Raw genomic sequence first — 15,236 nt, 5'->3', positions numbered from 1 at the left:
ATATCCTGGTGATGTGTTGCAGTTCATGTATAAATAGCATGCAGCTAGGATAGTAATATGGAAGATGGCCTAATACCAGCCTAAGGCTGTAAAGCTTAGGAAGAAAGAAGGTAGATAAGACAGTAACTGCTCTAGAGGGTAACCCTGTTCTTTCTTGGAGGGCATGTGAAAGGAAAGTGCCTTTCTCACTGTCATCCTTCAGCATTGTTTGCTGCTCTCTGGTAGACAGAACTCAGTGAAGGCTTCCATGTGCAACACAAGAGGAAGTGGGGAAACTTCTCACATTATTTCCTTTGTCACTTATGTCTTTCTTCCCAGTCTTCTTCAACGTGGTGGTTGCTACAATGAAGAATCTTGCTTGGCATCATAAACCATTCATGTTTAGATAGGTTCAAAATATAGCTCCTAGTAAGTGTAGCAGGTGGAACCCCCAGAAAAGTTTCTTTACTTTCTGTGAGTCCACATTTTCTCAAAAAAAAAGATAGTTTGCAAGACTCTCTAGATATGTATACTCTTACTAGTTAGAGGATTAATATGAAATAAAAACATTTAATGAAATAGAATAGCAAGAATAGAACATTTCCCCATAAATGTGCAGCACTTTCTCCCACAAATATATTCACCATGAAAGGAAAGGTAACACTTTCTTTCTCAACTGGAAGGTAGAACATATGTAACCAGAGTTCACACATGTACAGAAAGAACAAGTGTAGCTAGGTACATGTGTAAAGAGTTATGCATAGCAGGAACACGTGTTGCCAGTTCATATTTGTGGATCCAGTAACTTATAACTCCAATGCTACAGGGTTCTGAGGTCTTTTGGGTCTGCTCCTGGCTATTATTGTGGCATGTAGTCTCTGATAGGTATCCACCCAAGTATTGCTTCTTGCTTTTGCTCCATAGTACTTTGCTGGTGTTGTGGTTGGCTTTGGTTGTTCCAGGTAAAGGTTCTATAGGACAGAAAGTTATGGAGCTTCTTTGTTTCTCCATAATTAGCTGGAATCCTCAGTTGAGTTGCTACCTTCTTTACATCAGAAGAGTGGGTTCTGTCATCACTCTTTTATCATACAGTCCAGAGGCCTAAGCTTCAACTCTCTTAAGGAGGGCAGTTGCTAACATACCCGATATGCAACTAGGGAAAATCTTTAGCTGTTTTTCTCAGAATAAGCAGTCTATCAATTCTATGAGCTTTGAGTGTGGTGACTATTTTCTCTCTCTAGATTTCCAGGAGCTAAGCTCTTTGGAAATATAGAACTATCCAACTGAGTTGTGCCTTCAGGCATTGTCTATCTTCGCCTTCCCCTTCTTTAAGAAGGTATGGGGTAGAGGTGGGGGGGGATAGTTTGTTCAGGGTTCAGCAAATTTTTGTTGTGCTTAAGAATGTAAAAACCATTCTTAATTTGTCTCTAAAAACAGGCCTTGGGTAGTTTGCTAACCCCTGCTCTGTTTGTTTGATTTAGGGTTAGAGAAAGTCCAGCTTAACTTCTTACTGGCAATCTGCACCTCTTAGGAATCATTTCAGGAGTTGGCCCTTTCAATGGCAAAAAGATTTGAGCCACACTAACAGAGAGAGTCTGTTCTTGGTAATATTGTGAAGGCATTCTTGGATTCCTGGTTTTGAAGTCTAGTTTTTCCATTTACTACCTATGTAACCACACACATTTAAGTTTTCCTACTCTGCAAAATTAGATTACTCCTAAGATAACTTCCAGCTGTCTCTACCCTACATTCTTCCAAATTTCTAAAGTAGAATGAGTAAAGCAATCTTTTTGGAATTTTTTCAGAATAACAGGTTATGCAATATGTGCTTTCCTTCAGATTATTAGTAAAACACTTTGGATTAACTTCTATTGGGTGGAGGCAGCAATTTCTCTTCCTCCCCTTCCCTACCATGGAGACTTCTTATAACGGAAAGAGCACCAAGCACAGGATTTAGATTCAGGGGATCTGCTGGGTTCAAGTCCTAGTTCCATCATTTACTGGTTGTATGACCCTAGACTTTCCTGAGTCTCAATTCTCTGGTCTGTAAAATGGAAGAGTTGAACTGGATCACTGCTAAAGTCCTTCTGACCTTAAAGGTGTATGGTTCTGATGACAAATAATTGCAATTGTATATTGCTTTATAGTTCTAAAACTATGTAATACATTAGGCATTTCATTTCATCTTCAGGAATATTCCTACCAGATAAGGAAGTCAGGAAACTGAGGATCATAGGTTGGGGCCTTATTCAAGATTGTCCAAGATTAAGTGGTAGGAAGAACCTAGTTCTTTGTCTCTTTCTATCTAAATATATCCTTTATATCTACATCCATATCTATATTTTTTTTATAATTATACTCACTCTTATCTGTCTGTTTCCAATATTCTTTTTCCCTAAGCTATCTTTTAGGTTTGATGTTTCTTTGTATTTCCAGTGTTTAGCCCGGGGCCTTGTCACATAGTAGGGGCAAATGCTTATTGACTGACTATCTGATCCTCACAGTAAACTGTCCATGTTTTTGATTGGCCTTCTTTTAAGAGTACAATTTGCTTGAGGCTCTGTGCCTAGGTTACCCATAAAGAAGGTTAGGGTTGCTCTGGCAACCCCAAAATACCAACATGCCGGGTTCTGTGGAATGAATTCTACTCAAGTGTTCTCTTAGCCAAAGAAAAGTAGTTTATTAAAAGTTCACTTGCATTAGACACAGAGTAAGTCTGTGCTAGGTCATTCTATGGCGCTCTCACTATTCTATGGCATTCTATGGTGCTCTCACAAACAAGAAGATGGTGGAGGGGGTGTCTTATATACAAAAGGCTGTGGGAGGAATCTAGGGGTGGTCTAAGGGAAAGAGTTTGGGGAAGGTCTTAAGGAGGAGTTAATGAGGTCAATGGGTGATTAAGGGTGGGAACTCGATGGAGGCTACCTGGAGACCACAAACAATGGTGGGCTAGGCCAGTTCAAGGGTGGATAGACCCTAGGATAGGCTCAAGGGTGGGAAGTCTAGTAACAGAAGCTTGGGCTCATGCAAATTCCTCACCAAAAGAGCTGATTTAATCAGAGTTCAAGAGCCTGTACCTCAAGGACTCAAGGAGTAGCTAGAGGGGGCTCCCATAGTCCATACCTCATCACAGGGACAGTCAAAATAACACATGGACTTCTAAAAAATTAAGTTATTAAGCTTCTGTCTGTAAACAAAGCTCTAGATGGAAGAAGCCATCTTCATTAACGGCTGGTTGGTCCTTCACCAAGCTCTCTTGGGGGAGCTCTGGGCTTGAAATATTTGAAGCATGCATTGAGTGAAAACACAGGTTAAGTTTGGGGTCCTTGGCCAGTAGCGAATGATGGGTGAAGTTGGTCCTGAAAGCCGCCCATCGACGCTCAGAAGGTTGTGAGGTTCACACGAAGCACTTTGCAAACTTCAAAGCGCTATGTAAATGCTGTTAATATTTATTGTTGATGCGCAAAGGAATGGGGGAAGGGGAATCGTGTGTGTGTGTGTGTGTGTGTGTGTGTGTGTGTGTGTGTGTGTCGCATGCGCACAAATTTGAGGGGGGTGTGGCGGAGGCTAGCGGGTCCGGGGCGGTGGGTCCCGCGGGGCTGGACTTGGGGTGCTCGGGGTCCCAAAGGGCACGGAGCTTGGGAGAGGATTCTGAGGGTTCTCGAGCTCCCGAATCAAGCACCTAGGGCCTCGGCCGCTGCCCCAGGCCCCTTTAAGGCCCTCCATACCTTTGGAAGGGCTATCCTGCTTCCTCCCTCACTGTCAGAAGAGCCCAGGGCTGGGACGAACTCGAGCACCAGGCCCTTAGCGTCGTCGCCGTCCCCAACTCTAGAGAAACTGGCACTACCTACCCCCTCCCGCCCCCTCCATACTGATGTCACTCATCGGCTGCTCGAACCCCAATTGGTTCTGAAGGAACCATGGCTCCCCCTTGTCCCCGCCCCTTGATGTTCAGGGTTTCCGACGCCGAAATACACGGGTCCCACATTGCGGAGCAACCGCTCCTGCACGGAAAACAATCTCCGCCCCAGGGAGACGTTTAACCTAACAAGGGAAGGTTTATAAAACTATTGGCTAAAAAGAGTGTCGGTCGAATCTCATCCCACCTTCGTTTCCGCTCTGTGTCTCAGCTACTGGTTATTATCAGTGTCAATCCGTTACTAGGGAAACCACCTCCTCTTAGTGTCACAGGCTACTCTTCACGTCAATCAATAGCTGCACCGCCTTCCTCGAGCTATGTCCAATTGACATTCGCAGAGAATTGAGGGCGAGCATCAGATTGGCTATTGATTCGAACGACCCGGCAGCAACAGGGTAGGCTGAGCCCTGGTATATGTACCGGCGGCTGAGCACGCGTGTGTGCGGACGCCGTTGCGTGAGAGAGTTTTGCTACCCGGCCTGCTTCGGAGTGAAGACTCTTCCTCTCCCGCTCAGCCTTGCAGGTAGGTGAGGAAAGTCCATTGAGGATAGAGCTACTGAGGAGGAGTTGAGCGAGCCCATTTTCACTTGGAACTACCCACAGTAAAAAAAAAAAAAAAAAAAAAAAAAAAGAAAAAAGGAAAGGGAGAAAAATAGTGCTGCGAGGGAGCAGGGGCGCGAGCGCCACCGCGAGGCGCGTCCTCTTCTCCCAGCTTCCCCCTCTTCCCCCACCTCATTCCAACGGCCACGAGCGCGCGACCCTCCCCCCCCGCCCTGCGTTCTCTTTGCCGGCAGCCGAGTGCACGTCTGCTCTCGGCCAGAGCTCGGAATCCCCATCACTTCTCCGCGGGTTCTTTGCGGCCTCTTCAGGCACCTGCACCACGGGCTTCCCCGGGCCCCAGAGACGCCGGCGGAGGGGAGGGAGCGGATACGTGTGTGTTTGGGGGAGAGAGGGATGGAATGCCGGGATTTTCCGATCTTGGGCGGGAAAGTGGGGGGCGGCCCCCGGAATGAGCGCAGGGTTTCTTCCCGGAGGCTTGGAGGACCCCGTGGTGGGCTGCCCCGCAGTCTCTTCCCTGGGGACCCCCCAGGGAGCGTGGCTCTAAGATGGGTGCTGAGCAGCGCCGCTTCCGGAGGGGTGGAAGCGGGCCCCTTCCCCGCCGGCTCCGGCGTCACCGCTGGAGATACTTCCTCCTCACGTGTGCTAATGGAAAAAGGGCCCGGGCCCGGGCCGAGCTGGAGGCCTCCGGGCCGCGCCTCCCCGCGGGAGTGGCCGCCCAGAAGAAAGCCTGCCGCCGCCTTCCGAGACTGGTGGGAAGCATAGGCTGCTTCGGAACGCGGAGCTGCCACCGGCGCCTTTAGGAGAGCGCTTGTCGGGGCTCCGGGGGAGCAGAGGGCCCTGTAGCGAAGGGGAGACGGTGAACCCGCCCGGAGGAGCCTGGGTCCGTGAGCTCTGGTGCAGAAGCAGCGTGGGGGGAGGAAGGAGCTCGGATCGGGCAGATCCTTTGTATTTAGGACGGTTGGAGACTTCAGAGATTTCTCCAGCAATCTTAGCTTTGCTTCTTGGACGTCTGTTTCCAAAGTTAGTGTGACATTGGGGGGGAGGGTAAACCCCATCCATTCTCTGCTACTTACCCCCAGTATAAAGTTGGGCAGCCCAATTAATATCTCTGGGTCTCAGGTTTCCTCATCTGTAAAATGAGGGGATTGAATGAACTAGATGATATGTAACGTATTTTCTGGATCTCAATCTCCAGTCAGTTGGGTAGGAAGAGCTGTTTAAACTGGAGGAAAGTGGGAAGGGAAATGTGTTCCCGGAGAATTTCAGAAAATGGAACTTAGGAATTTGGAATATATAGCTCTCTGCATCTTAAAAATTAACCTTGTCTTAATTTATGCCCAGCCAAGTGCGTTATGGAGGTGCTTTGTACTGGGGTACAAATAAAAAACAATTCTTGAATGCAAAACTTGATTATTGGATTAGAAATTCTTCTGTACCTTATTCTCAGAATCCATGGATAATCTGGTTAAGGGGAAAGCTTTTTTATACAAAAACGTTTCAACTAGCATCTTAAAAGAGTTTGAATGGAAGCCAACACCTACTGAAATTAATATTTTATTATTGGATATTCCTCTTAAAACTTGGCTTGAAAATAACCCTGTAATGTAACTAGCACAAATATTGTCCATCTTATTTGGAAAGAACTGTTAAAGTATATACTTTGCAGTGCATTTTTGGCTGAGAATCCAAAGTTTTAGATTTCTTCAAAACAAATTAAAAGTATATATGTGAATAAAACAGACATCTTTACTATAAAAAGTATTTGTACATAACTGCCCTCCTATGTTCACTCTTTTGCTGATTTTTGACTTTTTAGAGCAGGTGTTCTTTAACCTGAGGTCCAGGAATTTGGCTATAATGCAATAACTATTTCAGTGTAATTCGTTTGCTTTGCAATCCCTGCATTTTGTGTATTTAAAAACATTCTGAGAAAAGTCCATAGACTTCTACAGTGTACTGCCAAAGGGAATCCTAGATACAATTTAATAAACTCTGGTTCAGAGGGAGTGCCTTTTAGAAAATAAAGATAGTACTATCAGGTTTATACTTGAGTTTATATCACGCTAAATACTTTGATTTAGTTCAGAGATGCTCAGTTTGCTCAGCGTATCAGAATTCATTTCAAGTTGCCACATTAGGAAAAAAAATGATTTAGGTTAACTAATGACAGCTTCAGGTCTGAGTTCATTTACATCAATTGTAGCATCCCTTTTAGAAAAGTTATCTCTATATGTCTAATCCTCAATTCCTTTCTCCTTCCCATTACAATACAAGTTTTTTGAGGGGAGGAATTCTATCTTTTTAAAATGTATATCCCTAGTACATTAGTTCAGTATGTTGCACTGGGTACTGAATACACGCTGAATACACTGAATACACTGAATACACTGAATATATTAATAGAAGTAAATTTAGCAGCCTGGAGATATTAAGCATTTCTCTTACTGGCCCAGGCTAGTGGCTTATCTGCTGGATAACAACCTTCATTTTACAATCTTCAAGTAGTAACTTGTCAGTAGGCAAGCTTTCTTAAACGTATAGTGATAGGAAATCTTTAGATCAAACATTGTTTAGTGCACGTTCCACAAATTATATTTACATGGGAGAAAGCCAAACAGTTCTAGTATGCAGTTTTGGAGAATTTCATCTTTTCTGTGAAATGTGAATTGTGACTTTCAACATTTTAAAGCTTTCCCTTAGTTTAAGAAAAAGCAGCAGTTTTGCAGTGAAGAGATGCGTTCTATTTTCTGCATAAGCAACAGGTTTTAAAAAAGGAGCAGGAGGGCTAAGTTTTACAGAAAGGTTGTATAAAACTTCTTGGGAGTTTGGTTTAATAGGTCAAAAGTAGCCATTTCTTTGTTCTATATTGAACTCATACCCTGTTGGGTTGGCAGCTCTCTTGGGAGCTCTAGGAGATTTGATAATGTTCTCTTTATGACCTCGTTTTGGTCAACTTATTTAACTGTGGGTTTTTTCTTTACTAACCACTGCTTCACATCAAAGGATTTTAAGAATTTGCCAGTCTTAGAATTGTTTTCGAGCATGAAGAAAAGTGACACTAAGGTGTTGGGATTTTAATCTAAAACTCAGGATTTGTGATAAAAGTGAAAGGTTTCTCTTGCACTTAATAAAAGCGCTTTGTCTTTCCTTAAGAGTTTACTGTCAGTCTTAACATTTGATTGATTTTTTTTTTCTTTTTGGAGGGCAATTGGGGTTGTGACAAGACATGCCCCAGGTCACACTGCTAGTTTTTGTGTTAAGTGTGTGAGGCTGAATTTGAACTCAGGTCCTCCTGACTCCAGGGCCAGTGCTCTATTCACTGTGCCACTTAGCTGCCCCCACATAATTTTTTTTTTTTTTTTACTAGTTTCATCTTGGTGTATTCATTTTCTTGATAGTGGAATGCTTTTAAGGCTTCATTGAAAACAGAAGACTAAATCTAAAATTTTGTTTTGTAAGGGTAGTCTTGCTGGTAGTTAGAAAAGTATGAAGTTAATTTTATCTTACTGGTTTGCCATGAACTGGTGAGAAAATTTGTTGACTGCTTTATTCCTTCCTAGGAGTTACTAAATTTTGATTTTTTTTCTTACCATAAAAACTGCAGTAACACAAAATATCCAGTGTTTCAGCTTGTGTATTTTTTAAAAGTATCTTTATGCTTACTCATGAGATTAAAAATTAGTGTTTCCCTGAGTCACTCCTAGCAATAGGATGTATAGTAGTGGTTCATCTGTACAACAGTGCTTGAGTCTTAGCAGTTGTGACATGACCTTGTCATAGAACCAGTGACATTTGAATGTGGCATTTGAACCTGGGACACCTGAATCTTTTTTTTTTTAAGAGCAATCGGGGTTAAGTAACTTGCTCAAGGTTACGTGGCCAGTTATTTCTGGGTGGTTGCCAAGTATCTGAGCCCGTATTTGATCCCCAGGTCATCCCAACAGTGGGGCTGGTGCTCTTACTCACTCTGCTACCTGGCCGCCCCTGACACCTGAATCTTTTTGATGCTAAGTTCAATACATATTTATTACACCATGCTGCCTTTCCATTAACATATATGCAGAGTGAAATTTGATAGCGATAAGTTTTCCCATGGATGTCCCATGAAGAACAAAACAGTTTAAAAATGGTAGTTTTATAATTTAGGAAGAATCATTAAAACTCTACAGAGGTAAAAAGGACTCACCCTCAATTTACAAATGAGGAAAGAAGAGGCCCTGAGAGAATGAGTAGTTTGTCAGATCTATCAGACAGTAGATAACAGAACTGTCTCTCTATTGCCCTAGCTTGGTATTTCTGCCATACCACGTTGCTTTATGCCCATTGAATTAGCCTTGCTTAAAATTTTGAGTACCAGAAAAAGCAAGACATTAAAGCAGATACCAGTGATGTTGCAAGGGAGAAAATCTGGCATCTTGGGATACATTTTTAGGCATATTCTGTTTTGCATCCTAAATCATCTTACTTGAATATATGAAAACTTTATATTGTGGAGTAGTTCTTACTATGTACAAAGAGCTTTCATATTCATTTGGTCTTTATAACTGTAAGGTAGGTAGCAGAGTAAGTGAAATGAACCATTTTCCAGAGAAGGATGATTACCGGATTATGATCAGTGTCTCTTGAATCCTTATCTAGTCAATACCAGCATTTTGTAATTTTTAAAAATTGCTGCACAAAACTCCCTAAAGGATGTTTAAAAACAAAATTCCAAATTCTCTTAAAATGAAGTTTCATTCTTATCATGAGGAACTTTAAGATCTTCAGATATTGGAGATGAATGTATTTCAGTTTTTTTAGACTTGTATCAGTCACATCTTGAATATGAAAAATGGGAAACTGCTCTTAAAGATTATTTTGATATGCCCATAAAGGATGAGAGGCAAAGTTGTTTTTAAAAAATAAAAGAATTTTTAAAAGAAATATCTGACAATAGTTTGATGGGCCTGCTGTTCTCAAGCATTATCTTATTGGATTGATGTGGTTATTTTATTACCGCTTTCAAGTCAGGAAAAAAGGAGATGGAAATAGCAAATGTGTAGATACGAGGAGAGGATTGAAAGTGGGTTAAAATGAAGCAGATCTACTCAAATTCAGTGGCATTGATACTACATATGCTGCGTTTGATGCTGTTGTAGTTTGAATCATTTGAGTCATCAAGATCTTCCCCCCCCCCCTTTTTTTTTGAGTAAGTTGTTTGTTTCCACTGCAACATAGAGATCATGTGTCTAAAACAGAATGCTAGAGCTGAAGGAGACTTCAGGTCACAGAACAGTGTATTATTAGTCAACACCCTATCTTTACAATTTAGAAACTTTGAGTAAAGTTTAATGGTAATATGTAACTCAGAAAGGTAAGTTGCTATTCCATACTGTAACAAATGATTACCTTATTGGAGTCATTGTCATTGAGGCTTTTTAAAATAGAATTTTTAATTTTTAGGACAATATATATGTGCTTAGAGGTGCATTTTTCCTGGAAAGTGCACAGATCACTTTATCACTTCTTTTTTGTAAAAATAGGTGGCTGAACTAATCAGTGCTTCCTAGCTTTTTTTATTCAGTGAACCTCTTAATAAAAAATGTGTTATGAACCCTTAGGGTAATTTAATATTTAACTCATGACACTTTAAATCTGTTAAGTGTTTATAATAACTGCAAGGATAAATTTTTTCCCCAGAAGTTGCAAATAAAAATGTGCACCATATAATTGTAAAATAAACTATAAAATTTTATTCTATCTACAATTAGGAAAACTTCCAATATGAAATCACAAAAATTTAAAATGATGAATATTTTATGTGGTACATTCTGTAAGAATTGAAGTAATCCAACGACCTTAGATGCTTACGTGTGAGACTTGATATTACATTTATTTTACAAATTAGGTCAAATAACTTTAATGCAATAAGTTAAAATTTGTAAGGTGCTTTTAATTTTTATGTTGGATCTTTTTATTTGAATGCAATTTTGCGGTAATTGGCCCAATACCAAATACAGTCTTAAGTCTGACTTTGCATCAAGTTTATTTCTGTGTTTTGATTTAAAACAAGAATAAAATAAAAATGCTTGCTCATGCAAATATGTGGTGGAAATGGTAGAATTTTACAAACTCTTCCTGAGATATCATTTATTTTTAGCCACCTAACCAATTTACAAAAATGAAGTAATGATATAAAGTATTTACTATACCACTTGACTATCTAGTGCATTATTACATAATGTGCTATGTTCAGTTGTGTTATTTCATTTTTAACAATGAATATATGTACACTAACTTTAGTAAAGAATCTCTTTTAAATATGACTTATATAACCTCATGGAAGCAAAATGAAAAGTGTTGCAAACCAATTCATTTGAAAATCTGTCAAAAAATAGCCTTAATCCTGCAATAGTGTTGCAAACCAGTTCATTTGAAAAAGCCTTAATCCTGCAATGAGAAGCAATATAAGGTTTGTTTCTGTAAAACTTTGTGATGGTTTCAGCTTGTCTTGTACATAATGTCCAGCAATCATAGTTTTCAAATAGATTATTTGTGCTACCAAAATGTAAAGTTAGTAACATCTTGGTCATATAATTATGTAGCTAATGAAGTAAATTATAGACTAATTGAAACAAAGTGACTACTCTGGTGCTTTATACAGTACACAAATGGGATATGCATACGCATCAGAACATCACTATTGTACAGAACACTGAGAATATGTGCATGCATTTGATGATCTCCTTTGTATTCATGTCAAACGCTTATTTGCCGCAGTTTTTAAAAATTCAATTTGTTTTATTTTCAGTTCAAATTCTCCCCCTCACTCTATGCCCTCTTCCCCTACTCTGAAAAAGCAAACAAAATAAAACATGTTACAAATTCATATAGGTACAGAAATCAAATATCTGCTTCATTCATGTTTGTAGCTGTTTGGAAACATAATAGGTTGAGAAAGTGCAAGAACTGGTGTTTAGAAGTCAGTTTGCAGAATTGTTGTGGGCGTGGTCATGAGAATTTTGAATTGCTGCAGAAAGGAATCTGTGCTTCAAATAGGCCTATGCTTGTTGTCACAGTAAAAATATATTTATATCATATGGATAATGATTTATTGTTTAAGGTACCTTGGACCAGCATCACAGTTATCCCCACAAATCCCTAACAGGGAACAACTGGGCTAGATAAGACAGCTGAGTTTTGTTAGTCTATAAACTCTAGCCTGGAGACACAGGTCTCAGACCAGTTACAGTATAACAATGGGTATGATTCTTGTCCTGAAGTTTACTCATTTAATGTATAATAAAGGAAGGTGATGTAGATGTTTTATCTCGTAACAAAATTCTCTTAAGAAAGAAAATACCAGCATCGATTTAGGTAAAGATCTAGTAGAACGTGAAACTGTTTATAGGTGGCTAATGTTCTAGTTCCCAGAAGATTATAAATATATACCATATACTTATGTTATTTTTAGGGTGTTTTAGATTATCTTGATTAATTGCTATTACTTTTTGGCAGAGTGATGGTTCCAGTTCCTTCCTAGTTAAGAAGAAACTATTACAGAAGTATTTTCATGGTAATAGTTGTTTGCAATTCAGTATCGAATGATTTGAAAATATATTTTACTTCCTGAGCTATATACAAAAAAAGCAAAATCAAATTTTGAAAGGTATGAGGTGATGTAGTAGAAAGTGTGTTGGGCTGGGAGTCATAAAGTTTCAGTTTATTTTCCCTGAGTCTACAACCTGCCTGTTTGGTCTGAGAAAGTTACTTTGCCTCTTCCTCAACTTTGGTTAAATGGAGGTACAAAAGGAGAAGAAAGTTCCTCCTAACCCCTTGGACTTGTGGCTGAAATTACAGTTAGGCAAAATGAAATAATAATGGTATATATTAAGAGTGTGTTACATTGCCATTAAGAATCATTACAACTCTTTAAGGAGATGGGGGAGACTCATTCCTTAATAGAGAGGATAAAGACCTTGAGTGAAAAATAACTAATCATGGAAACCCTTTGCATATTGAAAAGATTTGGGTTAGCCAGTATTGTAAACATAATGCACAGTCATGAGAACTCTGAAACTCAACAGTGTTTTGAGTATTATTTCTTAGGATTAGAGCTGGAAGACATCATCAGGTATATCTGACCCTCTCATTTTTGTATATTAAAAAAAATGAGTTCAAAATAACATGTTGTTAATATCAGAGCTGGAATTTGAACCCCAAGCCTTCTTATTGGAAGTGCTATGTTCTTTTGCACTATACTGCATAACCTAGTAGGTAACTAGAACCACAGTAGATTTGTTAGTTTCTACTATTATGGTATATGGAATTCAGCAGTGGATTGGTTCAGAATCTACAACGTTCTCGAACCTAGTGAGTTTTACTGAGAGTTGAATGTGTTGGGAAATTTTACTTAGAATCTTGGTTTATAATTTTATTTATGGAAATTGTTGACTTGAGAAGTGGGAGGGGGGCAGTAGTGAATAATGATTAGGTGCCCAAGTTTTTGTAATCCACTTTGCCTTAAAGGCACTTAAATTTTTCCTTATTTTTATTAATGCTTTGTCTTCATATCTCATTTGTTTCTGAATATATTCCTCTCTTCCTCAGCCTAGTGAGCCATCTTTTATAAACAAAGGTTAAAAAAAGGGAAAAAGCAGTTTAGTAAAGCTAAACAATAAATTTGCTTATCTGACAGAATATGCAGTATTCTCCATCCATAGTCCTCCCTTCTGCAATGAAGAGGAGGTGAATTCTTTTTTTTTTAAAGCTTGTTGACAACAAAGTAGATTGGTGCTTCTCTTTTACATGACTGGCATTTCTGTACATAACCTCTCCCTACATTCCCCTGTCAACACTCTTTTGTAACAGTTAAGCAAAACCATCTAACCTTGACTGTGTGACGTGTGCAAGTGTGCAACTATATTGCCATATCTGCTGAAAGGAGGTAAGTCAAGTATCTTTTAATTGGAAAAAGTTGCATTTCATGGATGTACAAGAGTGATTTCTTTTGGGAGTGGGGAAGGCTTCCTGTCATTGGGAATACTTTAAAAAATGTAGGATCTAATTTCAGGTCAGTTATGGTTATTTCAATGGAATACTCAACATGTGAATGAGTTAAATTGAAGATAGTAAAAAAAGTAGTGAAAGAAAGCCTTGGAACTGAGTTCTTTTTTTTTTTTTTTTTAATAAAGTCAGGAACTGTTTTTACAGATTTTTTTAAAAAAAGCAAATTCTTACTATATTACTTGCTAAATACTGAGTTCACAACCGCAACTGCTGAATTTAGTTACTACAGTACCTTTTGCAGTATTCCAAATGACTTGAAGCTCACAGGGTAGTGGTGGGGATAAGACATGTATCAGATTAATTGACAAAAGTTAGGGCATAAGTTTATGTAAGAAATCTTTTCTGACTAATAAATAAAATAAATTTTCTATAATCTACCTAGTCTTTCCTGCCAATTTTAAATTTGAATCCCCAAGTTCTTGAAGTAGACATTTTATCTTTTGCTAATGTTATGACGTTGGCTGGTAATGCCTTATTTAGGTGCCTTCTTAAGTGACTTTTCTAAATAAGAGGTTTTCTATTTTTATGTCATTTAACTTATAATAGGGCAATTTGTGCTCCTTAGCTTTACTCTAAACTTGACCATTGTGTAAGGGAAGTCTGTAAAGGTAGTAATTAATGCTTAAGACCCATGAATTAGCTGTCATAATTCAAGCTTTATAGAGTCAGCTAATTTATTTAGGTATGCTCTGGAATTTTTCGTTATTTAAAGACCTCCAGATTAAAGCCATTTTTAGATTTTTTTCCCCCACTGGTACAGTAAAATTTCAACTGAGTTCAGAAGTCATCTTACTTAAGGTAGTGATTGAATAATGAGAGGCTCTGGTGAAAGTTGGTTGGGATTTGTTCTTTATGGTTCATCTTTGCCCTATTGAAATCCATGTTGAAAACAGTGCCTCCCAAAGTTTATTTGCCCTCTTTGTTAGTACTAAAATTAGATGACCCTATTAAAACTAATCCGTCTACTTTTAATTAGCTCTTAGATTAAGGTGGTTCACTTAGAATTGGTGCAATGCATCTTTTTGCAATAGTGGTTTTATATTGTCTTACAGAATTAGGAAATGGGTGAGTATTGTGCAAAGAAGGATGCATATTCTAAATTTTATCTAGGTGGCAAAGTGGATGGAGTGCTTGGACCTGGAGTTAGGAAGACTCATTTTCTGAGTTCAAATGTGCCCTCAGACACTATAGCAGTGTGACCCTGGGCAAGTCACTTTACACTGTTTGCCTTAGTTTCCTCATCTGTAAAATGAATTGGAAAAGGAAATGGCAAACCACTCTAGTATCTCTGACAAGAAAACCCCAAATGGAGACATGAAGAGTTGGACAAGATGATTTCTGAATTTAGAGTTTTATGATTTACTTGGGTTTGTGACAGGCAGCATAGTACTGTTGAAAGAGCAGTAGATTTGAAATTTAGAGGCTCAGGATTCACATTCTACCTCTTCCACCTATACCACCTTTGTGCCTAGGCAATTTGCTTCACCTCTCTGGGCCTTAGTTTCAGAAACACCTGTAAAATGAGAGGGTCTTGGACTTGACATATGAGGTCCCTCTCATTATAAACTTATGAACCATGAAGTTTGGTATTGTTTCATTTCTAGACAACAAAATATGGGAAAGGTAAGCATTTGGAATAGTTTTAAAAGCCACAGGCCTTAGTGATTTTTTTTTTATCAGTCAACCCATCGAAGTAACAATGATTTTTTTTTCGTACTCCACCTGCTAT

At 39.2% G+C, this 15,236-nt stretch overlaps 1 protein-coding gene across 4 annotated transcripts in view; it reads left to right on the top strand.

Annotated features, from left to right (window-relative positions):
• Positions 1–15,236, top strand: part of G3BP1 (G3BP stress granule assembly factor 1) — a 137,658-nt gene that overhangs the window by 96,736 nt on the left and 25,686 nt on the right. For 3 of the 4 annotated variants that reach the window (XM_069102562.1, XM_069102558.1, XM_069102560.1), the window contains exon 1: positions 4,341–4,421. The gene's annotated coding sequence lies outside the window, so the exon portion shown is untranslated. Of the gene's footprint in view, positions 1–4,338; positions 4,422–15,236 lie in introns of those variants that run through there. The other variant, XM_069102559.1, reaches the window with a different exon arrangement.

Source organism: Petaurus breviceps, unplaced genomic scaffold, assembly GCF_028583685.1.
Source record: "Petaurus breviceps papuanus isolate PSGF00001 unplaced genomic scaffold, PetGlider_PUasm1.0 551, whole genome shotgun sequence".
Taxonomy (NCBI): Eukaryota; Metazoa; Chordata; class Mammalia; order Diprotodontia; family Petauridae; genus Petaurus; species Petaurus breviceps.
This window is presented reverse-complemented; position numbering and strand designations above follow the sequence as displayed.